A 15343-nucleotide genomic window follows, 5' to 3' on the forward strand; every position below is an offset into this window, starting at 1 on the left:
AACAAAATATACTCACATTATATATCGTTTATTGTAATGAAACATAATATGTTGACTATATTATTAAAAAAAGCATGATATTTTGCCTACGCTGAACCTATAATACTAAAATGCCATGAGTTAAAACTTTAGCGATATAATTATTTGAGTTCATAAAAGACGTTGAAAGGGCAGCACACAAACACATAACAATGAAGTTGGTCGGATTTGCTGACCATCGCAAAAAGCACATCGTTCGCGGCATCCTGAGCACAATACAAACTTAAATTGTTCGTGAAAGCGTTATGCACCCGACGGTTTCAATTTCCTCGCGAACTAACCATTGCAGATGTTCCGACAAACCATAAATATGATTTGAGAATCGTTTTATGTATAACTCATAAACTTTTATCTTCGCTACCATTGAGGCTCACGGCATAAATGACTCTAGTTAGCTGTTATTCGCCTACACAATAGCTGCAGACGTTTTAATATTAGACAGTCTAGTAGCACCTATCTGCCTGTGTAAATTTCGTTAGGGCGAAACTGCTATCGTGCACGCCACCTTCGGTTGGTCAAATAATAACAACCTAATGGCTGAGTATTGCCTAATGTATTTTAGCCAAATGGAATAGTGTTGGCGAACAGCACTTCCGGTTCCAAGGAGGTTACAATTTAGATTGTGCGCCTGACGGAAGTAACGCCCTCTATTAATTTTACTTTATACAATATGTATTTATTGTTTAAATTAGGAATTCGTTTTTAATTATCATGGTGTACCATTAATATTTTCATACAAATTTTATACTCTGCTATTATTTAATTCGATTTAATTTTGCACATAGAATGCTGCACTTATTCTTAATGCGAATTCACAGCTTAACTCATATTACTTAATTCAGCAAAACATGCAATTGAATTTAAAATTTCAATTTATTTTAATTATTAAGCCAGTGCAGGATAAAAATATTATGAACATGTAAAGTTAATTTTTCTTTCTTTTACACATGTTCTTTCTAGAGTTAGAGACATAGCTAAGTTTATTAATAAAAATCATCAATCTCGTTTTTTTTTTATTTATTAAAAAATATGTATTGTTGGAAGGTGTATGAGCTATCCGACCGTAAGTGGTCATATGATATACTGCCAGTTGTTGCCGTTGCAAAGATATACGACTTCTTAAGTCGTCAATATGTTGTCAACCAACGAGATAGATCCTGTGGTTTTGTAAGTTCAGAAGAATCCCCGTGATTAGCAGCGCATTGCTGATATAATGAGTAGTCTATTTTTATTTATAATAGAGGTAGGCGAACAGGCAAATTATGTGTGGTTACTACCTTCCATAGAGATTGGCGCTGTTATAAGAAATATTCAATATTCGACTAATGCGCCACCTACCTTGCGAGCTAAGAAGCTATGTTCCGTGTGCCTGTAATTACAATGGTTCACTCACCCTCCAAATCGAAATACAATAAACGTATACAGAAGAATACAAAGCATTGTTGTTTAGCGGTAGAATAACAGATAAGTGGATGGTATACAGGCTTGCACGATGCCCTACCACCTCGTAATACGTTATTTTTTTATGTACGAAGAAGATAACTTATCACCATTGACAAAGATCGTCAACCTGTTTCAAAATAAAAAATTACAACTAAACTATTTGTTAAACAACATTGTTACACTGCTTGACTTATCTAATCAAAGCGATGTTAATTATTTAATTAAATTACCCATTTATTATATTTCTTAATTCCACGCAAACTTGTACTTAACGGTAGCAATATTTAAATAAAACTTCCAACGTGCGACTCATTATGCTATCGGTAATAACATCTACGTGGAAAAAAAAATTTGAATGTATTTCCGACGTTACGCATATTTTTTGTTGATAAACAAATATAATATTTATTTTGACAGCATATGTAAATTTTATTGGAGTAGACTGTAAGATTTTTGTAAAGTTATTAAAAAATGATTATTTTATCAAAACAGTCAACCTAATAAAATAGCGAGGTGCGGGTTAAACCATGGACAAGCGGACCGTTTTGTGTTGAAGAAATATAATTTGCCCCTTATTCATTCAACTTGCAATAGAGTAGTGTGGTGGAAGGCTCGAAACCATCTCCTTAACAGGGTAAGAGATATTAGCCGATCAGTAGAACACACTTACTTGCTTTAACTATATGGAGTAAGAGATAAACAAACAACAAGCAAATTATGACGTCATAATTATACTTTTGCATTTAGAGAAGTATTATTCCAATTTAATTTTATTCAATCGTCTATATCGTAAAAAACATTATTCTCTCGGTAAAATTGTCATTCCATTGACTAAGCATCAATTTGACAAAATCGACTTGTAATTAATTAAAATTACCTAAGGTCTTCTCAAATAATTTCCAATTCACTTCTGTTTTAAAAAAATAATCTTATTATTTGATACGAAAAAAATGTTTGTTTTACGATTAAACTCGAAAAATATTGTGTTTATAAACTTTGTATGGATAGATAATATTATAAGTATACAAATCACGTCTAGTTGAGTCGAACCTGAGAGGCTCCTTATGATCCGTGTTAAAGCGTAGTAAGTTAAGTAAAGAAACAATTTTACGTGATTGGTAGTTGAAGAAAAAAATACATAGATGGCGCTAGTAACTCCACCGTAGCTCCCTCGTTACGCGTCATACAGCGTGTCAAATTAGTAATTAAAATCATACAAACACATTCCTTGCTTTATTAGTATAACAGCTTGGGCGATATCAAGATAAAGATATGACCTTGAACTAAATCAATCAATAATAATATATAAAGCGGTCAATAACCTACCGGAATTAAAGGAATACTTGTATTCTAAGATTTTATGAATTCGATATTTATTACAATATATCGAAATAAATTGATTACACTTTATAATAGTAGTAGAAAACTCATAAAAAAAAATATGTCTTTTTCTTTGGTAACTTTAAAAGGCAAAGCCCTAAAGCAACTTTAATGTATAATATATCTTTAAAATACTATATATCAGTTAATAGTTCCATAGTTTACTCCCTATTTTATTTATTTACAATTATTGTTACGTATAAACTTTTGACTGACATTATATAACAATCAAATTCAAAAGATTACAAGACTTTTCTTCAGTTACATCCAGTGGCGTAGCTATCGTAGGGCCAGGTGGTGCAGTGCACCAGGGCCCCGGAGCTCAGGGGGCCCTCTAACCTAAGCTTTGAATAGAGATGGCATATGGATTTAGCCTACTAATGTACGTCTCAATGTATCCTGTATCCTATTTTTATTCCTATCTATAATTTTGAAGCGCAATATAAGTTAGAGGGGTTGAGGGCCTGTTTCTTTTTCTATGCACCGGGGCCCTTGTCCACCTAGCTACGCCACTGGTTACATCTATATGAACGTCGTTGATTAAAGCATACTATATCATTACCTACTCCTATCAGTATAATTAAAAGGAAATTTGTATAAAGGTTTCAAATTATTTAAAGTCTTTATGGTGATCAGTATACACATATAGCCTTCGTATAATATTTACAGTTCTCATTTTTCAAAACCTCTGCTAACTTAGCTTAGGAGACTCCTTAAAAGGCATCACACTTTCAAGAGAACCTATTGAGGTAAACTTGAACTCTGCATATACCTAGATCTGTCAATTTTTCGAGCAATCTGCATCGTGCAATCGTTTTAATTTCTTAGCAACTGTAATAAATTCTTCTTGACTGCTCCTAGTTTACTGTTCTCTTATTTTTTTAATTCTCATATTAGGAGTATACTCTTCAAAAACATGATTAAGCGAGTTTTTTGTACGTGAGCAACACGATGATTCAGCATTGAATAATCAATATAATTTTGATCACTTTCCGTAACAATTCTCTAGGTGGCATTGTAAAAAAGGTTGCACTACTTACGAAAAGCCAAATAAGAAATTAAGTGTAATAAGTCGAATTAAATATAATTTAGTATCATATTCAATTCAAGCAAATGCCATCTATGTTCGTCGATGGCAAATTATAATTTCCTATCAATTAATTTCTGTTTCAATGTACAGTTTTGACGAAATTAGCATGTAACGAATTAGACAACAGGTGAACTAATTATACATATTATATAATTTAGACAAAGCCACGAGCAAAGCTGGTGATTAAATTAAATACTCCAATTGAGTACGGCATGCGTTTGCAATACACAAACCATTAATCTACTACGGAAGAGCTTTCAGTTACCGACCACAAATTAATTACTTTACACAACTACGAGATTATGTAATGAATTAACCTTTTTTTTATTTATGAGAGTAATCAGCTCGACAAAAAAAAACCACAATTTTTTTAAACAGTTAATTTTTTAGGTTGAGTTAATTGGAACACATTGAAATTAAGAGCTTGTTTGTTTTAACTAAATTTATACAGGTTTTTCCGTCTGGGTAGGTACCACCAAATCTATCATCAGATATTCTACCGCCAAACAGCAATAATAGTAGCGCTAGTGTGAAGTTGAGTGACTCAGAGTAACTACACAAAGGCAGTCAAGTCCTTTAGTTTGTGGAGAATCGGCGATGTAGTAATTAATTTCTTACAGCACCAATGTCTATGGGCGGTGGTGATCACTTACCATCAGGTAGCGCTTTAGCCGGTCAACCTACTATCATATAAAACAAACTACTGTTTATCGGATGAATTTCTGATGAGTGAGCTACTAAATAATTTTAGCACGTGTAAATCTGATGTGAAACTTTAAAAATAATAATAACAATGTATGTTATTTAATAATTAATAAAAACGGACATTATATTAACATAATTATACAAATTTAACAAAATATTAATTTATTCACATCATAAAAATATAAAGTCCTTCGCAAAATTACAAGCAGTGACTTCGTTGCATACCTCTGCAAATATTGTAATGAGAAGTTAATATTTTAAGCATAATCAGATCTTACTAAAGATATACTCAGATGTTAATCATTTATAAATAAACGATATTGATACGTAATTCTATAAATCGATAGTCTATAGCCCAAATGATAAATTATCAAACTAATGCATGAACTAACATTCATGAAAACACTGTATTGTTTATTTATAATTTATTATTAACGATCTATTATAACAAATGACCAACAATTGTTATAACGCAAATCGCGATTTCGTTTGTATTCAAAACAAAAATTAACAATGCACAGGCGAATAGATGACAATAATTTGTAACACATTCACAATTTCGTAAATTGTTTGTCACGAGTCGGGCGTCACGAAATAATTACGTAGAGTTACATAAATATTGAATAGGTAATGCAGCGAGGGTATTTCAATTAATAACATTTGACGTTCACGTGAGAGTATTTGTTTTGCGGTTCAATTATAATGGAGTTACTGATAACAAACTGTCTGTGATAGCAATAAGCTAAATAGGTAATAACAAACATGGAGTAATGATACAATTAGACGGACGGATATTTATGAATCTAATTTATATTTTGTCCTATTATTCAGAGATAGCAATGAGGTCCTAGCGAGGAAAAAGAAATCTAAGTATCAATCATATTTAACGTTTTTAGCATTCGTGAGAGAATAAATGGTAAGAAACGTTTGCAGTAATATTCGCCTCTTTTGTATTTTTGTTTTGTTTTTATTGTAGGTATTTAAATTATGTTTTGTTTATAAATGAACCCTTAAAAATCAAAAGAAACTTTCTATACTTATAATATTCAAGAGCAGTTTGTAATCGTCATTTTAAAGGCTAACACCGTCGTAATGAAGATTCTACTGAGAATCCAGCAAGAAGCGGTAGTTACTACTTTCCAACATTTCAATTACATATTTATATAAATGAAACACAATTATATTTATATATATTCAGCCTCGAAATCAATAAGGTATAATAATGTAGTTCTTTTTTTTGTTTGTGGTTAAAATGAGTTAAGTTAAGACAAACGGTTAAGGACAAGTAGTCGCTAATAATTAATTCGGTATTACTAATAAATAGTACTATAAGATTTCTTAACTATTTCTTACAAGTTACATGCGATCTAAAATGTTAGTTATAAGATATTTATATACATAAATTATGACAGTAAATTACGTCAAATGTCTTTCAAACCGAAATAAAGAAATAAAAAGTTAATACTTTTAATTTCAAATAGCCTGTGTATTTATAGTACTTTATATTTACGTAATATTATTAATACCGACTAGTTCACGAAATCTATGTATTATTTCTAAAATTATTAATCATATCGCAAAATTTCAGACGAAATTAAACAATAGCTGAATTAGTAAAATGTATGATATATAGTACTTAAGAAATTCACGTGGGCGTATGTTGTCGAAATGTGCATGCGATATTTAATCGTCACCGAGCGACAACTATAGAAATATAATACATTTTTGTTTGTATCTTCAACAGCAACATGTCGTTATTATGTAGAAGTACATTACTATGGAGTAAGATTATTCGAAGCAATAAATATATCATGTGTAACAGTCCGTAAAATGACATAAGCGTTAAGAGACAAGATAAAATACTTACTTTTGAGGTCTTAAAGACAAATCTCCTTATTACGTTTGGCCTATTTATTACAAGTATGTGATTTTGGCTTAGCGCCAAAGTTCACCTTGACCATAGATTGAATTCGGTCTTTTAGTTGAAATATCTTTAATTATTTCTTCATGTATGATATAGAAATATACAAATTAAATATAGTATAAGACAACTGTCGTCTTAAGCTAGTTGGTTATTTATAAGTTTGCGCGTTAACTGCTAAAAAAACACCATTTGTCGTATCTCCACGATTCGAGAACATTCCGTTAGCCGCTACAGCTAGTATCGGAATACTTGGCGTTGATGTTTCGAGTCTCGTTCAGTTCCGCGGTCAATTGGAAGGCAAAGCCAAATTGGCATCAAAAAAGCTTGGTGTGCTCAGCAAGGCAAGACAGTATTTCACGTCGGCCCATCGTCTAAGACTATACAAGGCGCAAATTCGGCCTCACATGGAATACTGTTCTCACCTCTGGGCGGGTGCTCCCCAGTACCAGCTCCTTCCATTTGACCGTATCCAACGTAGAGCGGCTCGAATTATCGACGATCAAGCCCTTTCCGATCTGCTTGATCCTTTGGCTTTGCGTAGAGATGTTGGATCGCTCTGCATCTTCTACAGAATTTATCACGGGGAATGTTCCGAGGAATTGTTTGGATTAATCCCGGCTGCTGAATTTCACCTTCGGACATCTCGTCAAAATTCCAAATATCACCCGAACCACCTAGATGTCCGAAAATCCACAACAGCGCGATTTTTAAGACATTTTCTGCCTCGCACAACCACTCTGTGGAACCAGCTTTCGCCGGCGGTTTTTCCGAACCGATACGACTTGGGAACCTTCAAGAAAAGAGCGTACTCTTTCCTGAAAGGCCGGCAACGCACCTGCAAGTCCCCCGGTGTTGCAGATGTCTATGGGCGGTGGTAGTCACTTTCCATCAGGTGAGCCTCCTGCTCGTTTGCCACCTTATGACATAAAAAAAAAAAAAAAAGATAACCAGGTCCTAGGTTCAAAGCCCAGATGGAGCAAATCAAAAGTCGTGACGTCCCAAACGAAGTTTGGAGTTTTATAGTGTTAATACTCTCTTAGTTCGGAAAACCAGTAAAGCAGTTAGTCCTGCGTCTGAATTAATTTCGGTACCGTCAAAAGAGTGAGAGTATGGTAAGTACAGCGACTGTGACTGTATTTGCACATACATTTAAGCACATATTATATATTCTATAGTTGGACTTACCGTTGAGAAGTGCCTGGCTGACTTAAATAATTTGTGAGCTATAAGCACTGCCTTTCAAGGGTTAGTTTATGTATAATTCTGTTCATTTAGTTATGATATGATTGGTGTATGAAATATTGAAATCATTTGTACGTATGCAGTTTGTAAATTAATTACCAATCAGTCGAATTGAAATTGTATGAAATTTATTAAATTTAAAGATATCACCTTTTCAAATCTATCACGGTCAAGTTGCACTACTTTTACATTTATTACAAAATAATTAAGATTTTTATACAGCTAAGAGTGCAGATTTGTCATTAATTTTAAATATATTAAAGCATACCTAAATAAAAAGTAGTCACGTGTGACATGGAATAAAATTAATCGATATTTTTCGAACATTATCATTGAATAGATTTTTTGATACATAAACAAATTATCGTATAGACATCATCGATAATATGGAATATCGACATGAACTATGTAATTATTAACTAAGTACACATTGGCCTCTATCGCGGTATCCTTGTACTCATTTAGTAAACAATTCCCGTTGCAGACTGTAAGCAAATAATATACGATGAATTATTGAGCTTGTTACACTAACAAATGTGAATATATGCGTAATTAGCTCTGAAGTTAATTGTATATTACGTTATCATAGCCGACGATATGAAGCATATGTGACAGGGAAGTCGGAGGAAGCGTGACGTCATTTCTCATACGGTTCTCTCCACGGAACAGAGATTATAGTAAAAGTAATTAGCGTATCTCTACAATATGGTATATAAACTAGTCATTTTTTTATTATGGTTGTAGTATCTTTATGATCCTTGCAGACAACCTACCACCAAACATTAATATTATTTATAGCTGATTTCAGGCTTGAATAGTAGGTAAGGTAGTGTTTTTCCTGTAACAATAATATGTTACCACGCGGACCTAACATCTTATATTTCATGACTTGCTAGCTATGGAAGCGAAATGACACAGTGCTTAAAAAAACGAAAATCTTAACAACTGATCTTAGGTTCCAACTCGGAATTTATACCAGTAATTTTCTCTATTCTGTAAGGTAAGGCTAAGTCTGTAAGGTAAGGCTATCTACTGCCTTAATATAAAAAAAAAAAACAAAATATACTCAAAAATAACGTAGATCGCTCAAATGTTTTTTCATTCATAATAAGTACACAGGGAAGAAAAGCAAATTGGCCACCTGATGGTAAGCGTCATTCTGTCACAGACGTTGACTTAGTAGTATAAACCCATCCCATATACCGCCTCCCTAAGTTATTCCCTCGTGTAAACTGTTTCGGTATATTTTTCCTTCGAGTGAATTACAATAATACAAGGTATTGCTGTTTGGTGGTTGAATAATTTGAGCCTTTTTTTCTTATGACTGGAAAATGGGCCATCTGCTAATGGGTCATTGACCACAGAAATTGGCATCGTAAGAAATATTAACCATTACTTACAGCGTCAATGCGCCACCAATCTTGGAAACTAAGACGTTATGTCTCTTGTGCCTACAATTACAATGGCTCACTCATCCTTCGAACCAGAACACGACAACACTGGGTACTGCTCTTTGGCGATATAATATCTAATGGGTAGGTGGTATCTACCCGGACATGCTTGCAAAAAGCTATGTCATCAAGGAAAATAGTAAAAATACTACACAATAAAAAAATTAAATGTTAACAAATATATTACGTTTTTAACGTAACGGTAGACTAAATGAGTACACTTACAAGTATATCATGTAATATTAGTTAAAAAAGGTCGCCGTAGAACAACTTAAGTAATACAAGAACATCAAAAACTCAAATGTTAATATTTATAAAATGACAACGACTTCATTCGCATGGTATTTCTGAAGGATTATCTGTTCTGAGACGGTGCCCAACTTCGATCTAATACAGACACAAGTTGCGTTTCCATACTTGGATAGTGGGTTGGCAATAAACAAACACGGCGTGTGTTGAAGCCGATAAGCCTGTCGCAACATGCAACTACAGTCGAATCTCCGTTTCTCATGCTAGATTTTAGTTATATGTGTTTAGGCCTATCATTTAAATACAGCTTTGCGTCTTAACGATGACGCAATATTAAACGTTATTTTTTTTATCAATTAGCGCATGCAGAAGTTCCTTTTAAAGACTAAATTCGCCTTCATCGTTTAGGTGTTGACATCCTTATAACAATAAAATAGAGCATCATAGCAAATAATCATTTTAAAAATTATACCTGCAGGATTTTTTTTTTGAAGCTAAACGTAATCCTCTTGATGTCACCCTGACTGGTCTCATCCACGGCAGTTACTCTCTACGGAGACTAGCCGAAATACAGAAACAATCTTTATTTGCTTACTCTTATAATCAAATTCCATTGCAATCTATATGACTGGAGAAATCAACCGCAGAGAGGCTTTAGGTTCTGTCAGTCAGACCAATCTAACTCGTTACCTTTTCACTGCATTCTAGAGAGACTTTTTTAACAGAGAAACTCAATAACTTTTATGTGTCCAAACCGGAATTTAAATCAAGACCACGAGATTTGTAGCCGTATAAAAGCTAGCAACTAGACCAGCGAGGCCGTTTCTCTGTTCTGTTTGTGTTCTATAGTACGTACATACAAGCGATATACTAAACTAATTAATATTTTTCGTTGCAAGAATTAAAAACGTAAAACTAAATCAATATCTCAAGAGTTCCACTACCAATTATCCAACTATATAGAACATAAAATATTCTTTATTCAATTCAATTCAATTCAATATTAGGTTCATAAAAGCACGTTTGAATCGTCGTGTTACAGTGTTGAATTAAATGTAAAGCTATTACCGGTTCGTAAAGTAGATTCTACCGCGAAGAACCGGCAAGAAAGACAGTAGTTAATCTTTTCCACCATTTTAATTACAGAGTATGTCAGTAAAGAACAATTAAAATTTTATTTATCCTGTCTAGAAATCAATAAATATTAAACCCACGCTTTTTTATCGTAAATATGATCTCGTATATAGTAATATGATTTATTTATCAATTTTTCATCAATTTATTTTGTTATAATAACTTCTTGGAAAATACCAGATATCATCCCTCATTGTACCCTATTACACTAGGCCATTGTCTTTTGTTTACGTCAGGTCGCAAAATGCAGTGAGGCGGGGCAACGATGAGATTAGGCCGTCTAAATTCGGGCTTAAATTTTAATCGGTGTTTAAGGCTTACCTAACGGAGACACTGAATCGCTGCTTTATGTAGCAGTTTTGGCAGTAGTTTCTTACTAGCGCGCCAGGGCTTATTATGGAAGGGCTTTATCATATCATCTGTGCTTAAAATATGAAACTATAAAAAAATAAACAATTGTTTGTTCGTTTTTAGTTTTTCAATACTATCGTCTATCCTTCAAGCAAGAATTCTGATTTTGAAATTAAGTACGAAATATATCGTTATAATATCAACGAAATAAGATATTGTATTTCAAAATTGTTACAGGAATCGTGAGCAGCTAGACGCGTTATTTTTCACTTGGCTTTATTTTTACGCGAGGCTACATCGACGGCCAGCATCGAACGGGATTCTAATCAATTTAATTTATCAGGGATCCCCGGAGGCGGCCATTCACTTCATTTAATGCGCGTATTTTGCGGCAGGGCTGATTGTTTTGAACCATTCAGCTGTACGGTCCATTTAGATTAATTATAGGATTACTTAATTTCGATGTGAATTATGTATTAACTTATCGCGTTACAGCGTTGAAATATTATAATTCCGTTTTTTATAATGATGAAGAATGTATGAAAAATTGAGTTATGTGTTACGAAATTGTATCGTTGGTTTTTACTATTTTATATAATATACATTTTGACAAGTTTATTACAGATAAGCAACTGCGAAAGAAGTGTCCATTTTTAATAAGTAGTCTAAGTAAAAGAGCGTCTTTCAGAGAGCGCTGCGTTTATGACAGAATATTTTTAAGCATAACATTTTTATTAGAAGTCCACTTATATATAGACTAAATAATAAAGATTTTATACTGCTTTTAGTTCTATTATTCAGTTTATATTATTAAATTTAAATAAGAAATAACAAGGAAATCAGAAAAGGAGCAATGATTATTATCTGACAATCAAAGCATCGGTCACCCGTTGTAGGCTTCGTGCAGGCCCCTCTCGGTGTATTGTATATATCAGATAATTTATCGCCAACTGTTTGAATCGTGACTTAGATCTTTATAGTAAGAAGTCGCTTATATTACAGTGCTTGTGTCTATAAGCGTAGCTGACCGGATACGGTCGTTGCTGTTAACTCGTATTCTTTGCTAAGCAAATATAAAGAAGGGAAAACTTTTGCGTGGACTAAAGGTTATATGATATAATAAAAACATAAGTTCATAATTAATCAAGTAATCAAACGATAAATAAGAATGCGGTTTTATTTCGAATTTACATATACTTTTATATTCTATATGTTACCACTTATAGACAAAACATAATAGATTAAGAAATAAACTGGAAGTAGTCTATAAAATATTTTTGTTTAATATAGTTCCTCTGAATTATATTCAATGGAAACAATCCAGCAGTCACAACACTATTACTCGTCGGGTGTGTTAGAAGGAGATGTCATTTATTTAAAGCGATGTGAGATAAATAGTAGCGTACTTATACAGATAATATGTACACACAAATACTGTGCGTATATAAACCATCCTATATCTGATAAAATATCAACAAGAATATAAAGGGTAAAGTTTAAATGGAAACCAATATGAATTCAATACGTAATAATAGAAATACTTCGACATAAACAAAGGCACAGATAAAAAAGAATACGATAACTGTCAAACTGAACGTAACAGTAATAAGAAATATTAATTATCATCATCAAGATTAAATAAGAAAGATGGCAATCGAAGAACGAAATGAGGGTAGCATTACGACAGAGGCAGCATTTGTCTCGGCAACTAATAAAGGAGACAATATTGCACTCGATACGTATAAATGTGCGAGCAACATTTGGGGCGTGATATTAATTCCGCCAGTAATTGCTATCGGTTTCCACCCGAGGCTGCAGCCATGAGCCATGAATACGGGAGTTACCGCTATTTGTTTCTGACGTTGCGGTTTAGGGTACCTCGAGCCCGTCCTATATTTATTTTCTTCGAGTTTTGTCCAAACAGAATAACCCTATGGATTATCAGGACGATTTTAATAGTTCCCGTCGGATTATAGAAAACCGTTATAGGGAATTAGGTTATTGTACCCTACAATCGTTACAATCATATGCTCTTAATCATTAAAGATGGTTTTAGATTATTTTGATATAGATAAAATATAGGTTGCATTCTTTGAAACATAATACTACCAAGAAAACAAATTGAAGGGAAAAAGGACTTGCGTGGTGAATGTACGTTCATCTTAAATTAGCATGTTTAAAATTTTATTTTTAAAAATATGTCGAAGTTTTTCAAAGCGAATATTTGTGCATTGAACAATATCTTATACATAAATCTCATTCTATTAGTTGTATTTGCATGAACAGACCTGTTTCAAAACGTTAAATCGTTGTATAGATGTCATTTTTTTATTGTAACTAATAAAACGGTGCACCCGTAATACTATTTCTCGAGTACGAAATTTAGCTTAATTAGAAACTTCTATGTACCGAATGCAACTTATCATATTTAATAAGGTTAATATGTTATAAAAAGTATGCACGGTACTAAACAGTTTAGAAATTATAACATATACTAAATTCAAATATAAAAAGAACATTCTAGAATAAAATTGTAGTTAAATATAATAACTTATTCGCACTATAAAATAAAATCAGTGACGATTTGTCTTTGTAGAAAGAAATCATCTCGTGTTCTTCTCTGTTATAGAACTCTTGAACTTTCGAAACAAAATTACGTCAAGTTATTCAACTCCATATAAAGTAGCCGTTGTAAGCGGAATACTTCCACGTACAAATTTTAACACATGAAATTTGCTGGTATAGAGCCAAGAGGTAGGCATAATGTCCGCATTTTTAGATCACCAACGTGAACTGCAGTTTGAATAATTTTTTTACCAATTAGGACACGTCCCAAGTGCATTAAACGTTTCAATACATTTACGTAAAAGTTCTGAATTCATAATTGCAATAAAAAAACCTATGCATTTATTGAACTTACTTATTAATTATTCAAATTCAAAGTACCTTCTCTGGCCAAATAACTTCCATATATACAAGCTATCTGCGATGTTCGGTTAGAAAACTTAGTTGTTTCTTCCAGGAAGAAAATAAGGCATCGTCTCCTTAAAGATAAGTAGGACGTAACTCCATTCGGCAAAAGGCCTCTCAACTCCACGGTTGTGTAGTGCTACCAAGTTGAAGAGACCTGCCACGTTTCTTGTATCGGCAAAAGATTGGAAGAAATAGGGGTTAGTAAGAGGATGCGGTGGGTCGATTATTAGTGGTCGTGTTATACACAGTCAGCTCGATGTGTGAACGGAGGTCCTCGTTATTTTCAATTTCCATATACGAGCGCCCTTACTATAGTACGTTCTCGTCTACGAGTATGAGGGTGTATTAAGCCATGAATCTTATAAAGACTCGAATAGATTTAATATGCTTAGGAAAATGGATTTTTTATTTATTTTTCAAGCTTCGTTTATATTTTACTTAAGAATAATACTTAACGATTATATATATTAAGTACTGAATGTTATACTCATAATTGTATATTTCAGAATTGAATAATACAAAAACGTAAAAAGCTACACCAATAATCCTATTACAAATTTCATTTTTATTTCATGTTGTATTAAATTTATAATGGAAGATGGTGTTATTATAACACATTTCTGGCAGTATCGTCGGCACGGCACTTACGGCGAGGTAGCGGGGGCAGGGTACAACGAGAAAATTGTATTTCCATTTTTACAATTTCAATTTAGTATTAATTCGAGTCCGGAGCCCGGTCACATGTAAAATATGGATCGGCTAAGTGAAATTAAAATGCTCTATAAATTGTGATTTTTGCAAGTCCTAAAGTGGAGAAGGCTTTTTATTATTTATCGCCCAAGCGCTCGTGGCCGACGTCGACTTACTGAAAATCGCTGTTATTATTCAATTTACTTGTTTAAAGTTTTACTTTGACGCCAGTTTTCATTTTTTAAGCCTATAAAGAACTTCCACGTCTTTTATATGAACAAAAAAAAAATCTGTTGGGAAAGGATGAGCACTTTGTATATCAATGGCATTTTTAAATTCTTATATTACTGACTACGTTAACAACTCACTCAAAATGATTAAAATGTTAACGTAATATACTTTTTAATCTTTTCATTGAGTTGTTTACATAGATTATTAAGTTATTTATCTTATAGGCTAATTCAGCGTTGTAACAGCATCAAGTTAATATAAAAGGGGAAGTTAGGGGAATTGACTTTCTTTCCGGTATTTCTTGTTAGAATCTACATTCCGATATGCTTCATGGTTTTGATATATTCAACCTGTTTCAATCCATAATAAACGCCTTACTGACGATACATTCTCAAAAATGTCTTGTTAAACCTCAATCATATGTCATATAAGAAACTCATG

General features: G+C 33.0%; 1 protein-coding gene across 6 annotated transcripts in view; it reads left to right on the forward strand.

Moving 5' to 3' along the window:
• Window positions 1–15343, forward strand: part of LOC125064834 (RNA-binding protein Musashi homolog Rbp6) — a 463574-nt gene that overhangs the window by 209410 nt on the left and 238821 nt on the right. The window lies entirely within an intron of this gene.

Source organism: Vanessa atalanta, chromosome 6 (genome assembly GCF_905147765.1).
Source record: "Vanessa atalanta chromosome 6, ilVanAtal1.2, whole genome shotgun sequence".
In the NCBI taxonomy this organism is placed as follows: Eukaryota; Metazoa; Arthropoda; class Insecta; order Lepidoptera; family Nymphalidae; genus Vanessa; species Vanessa atalanta.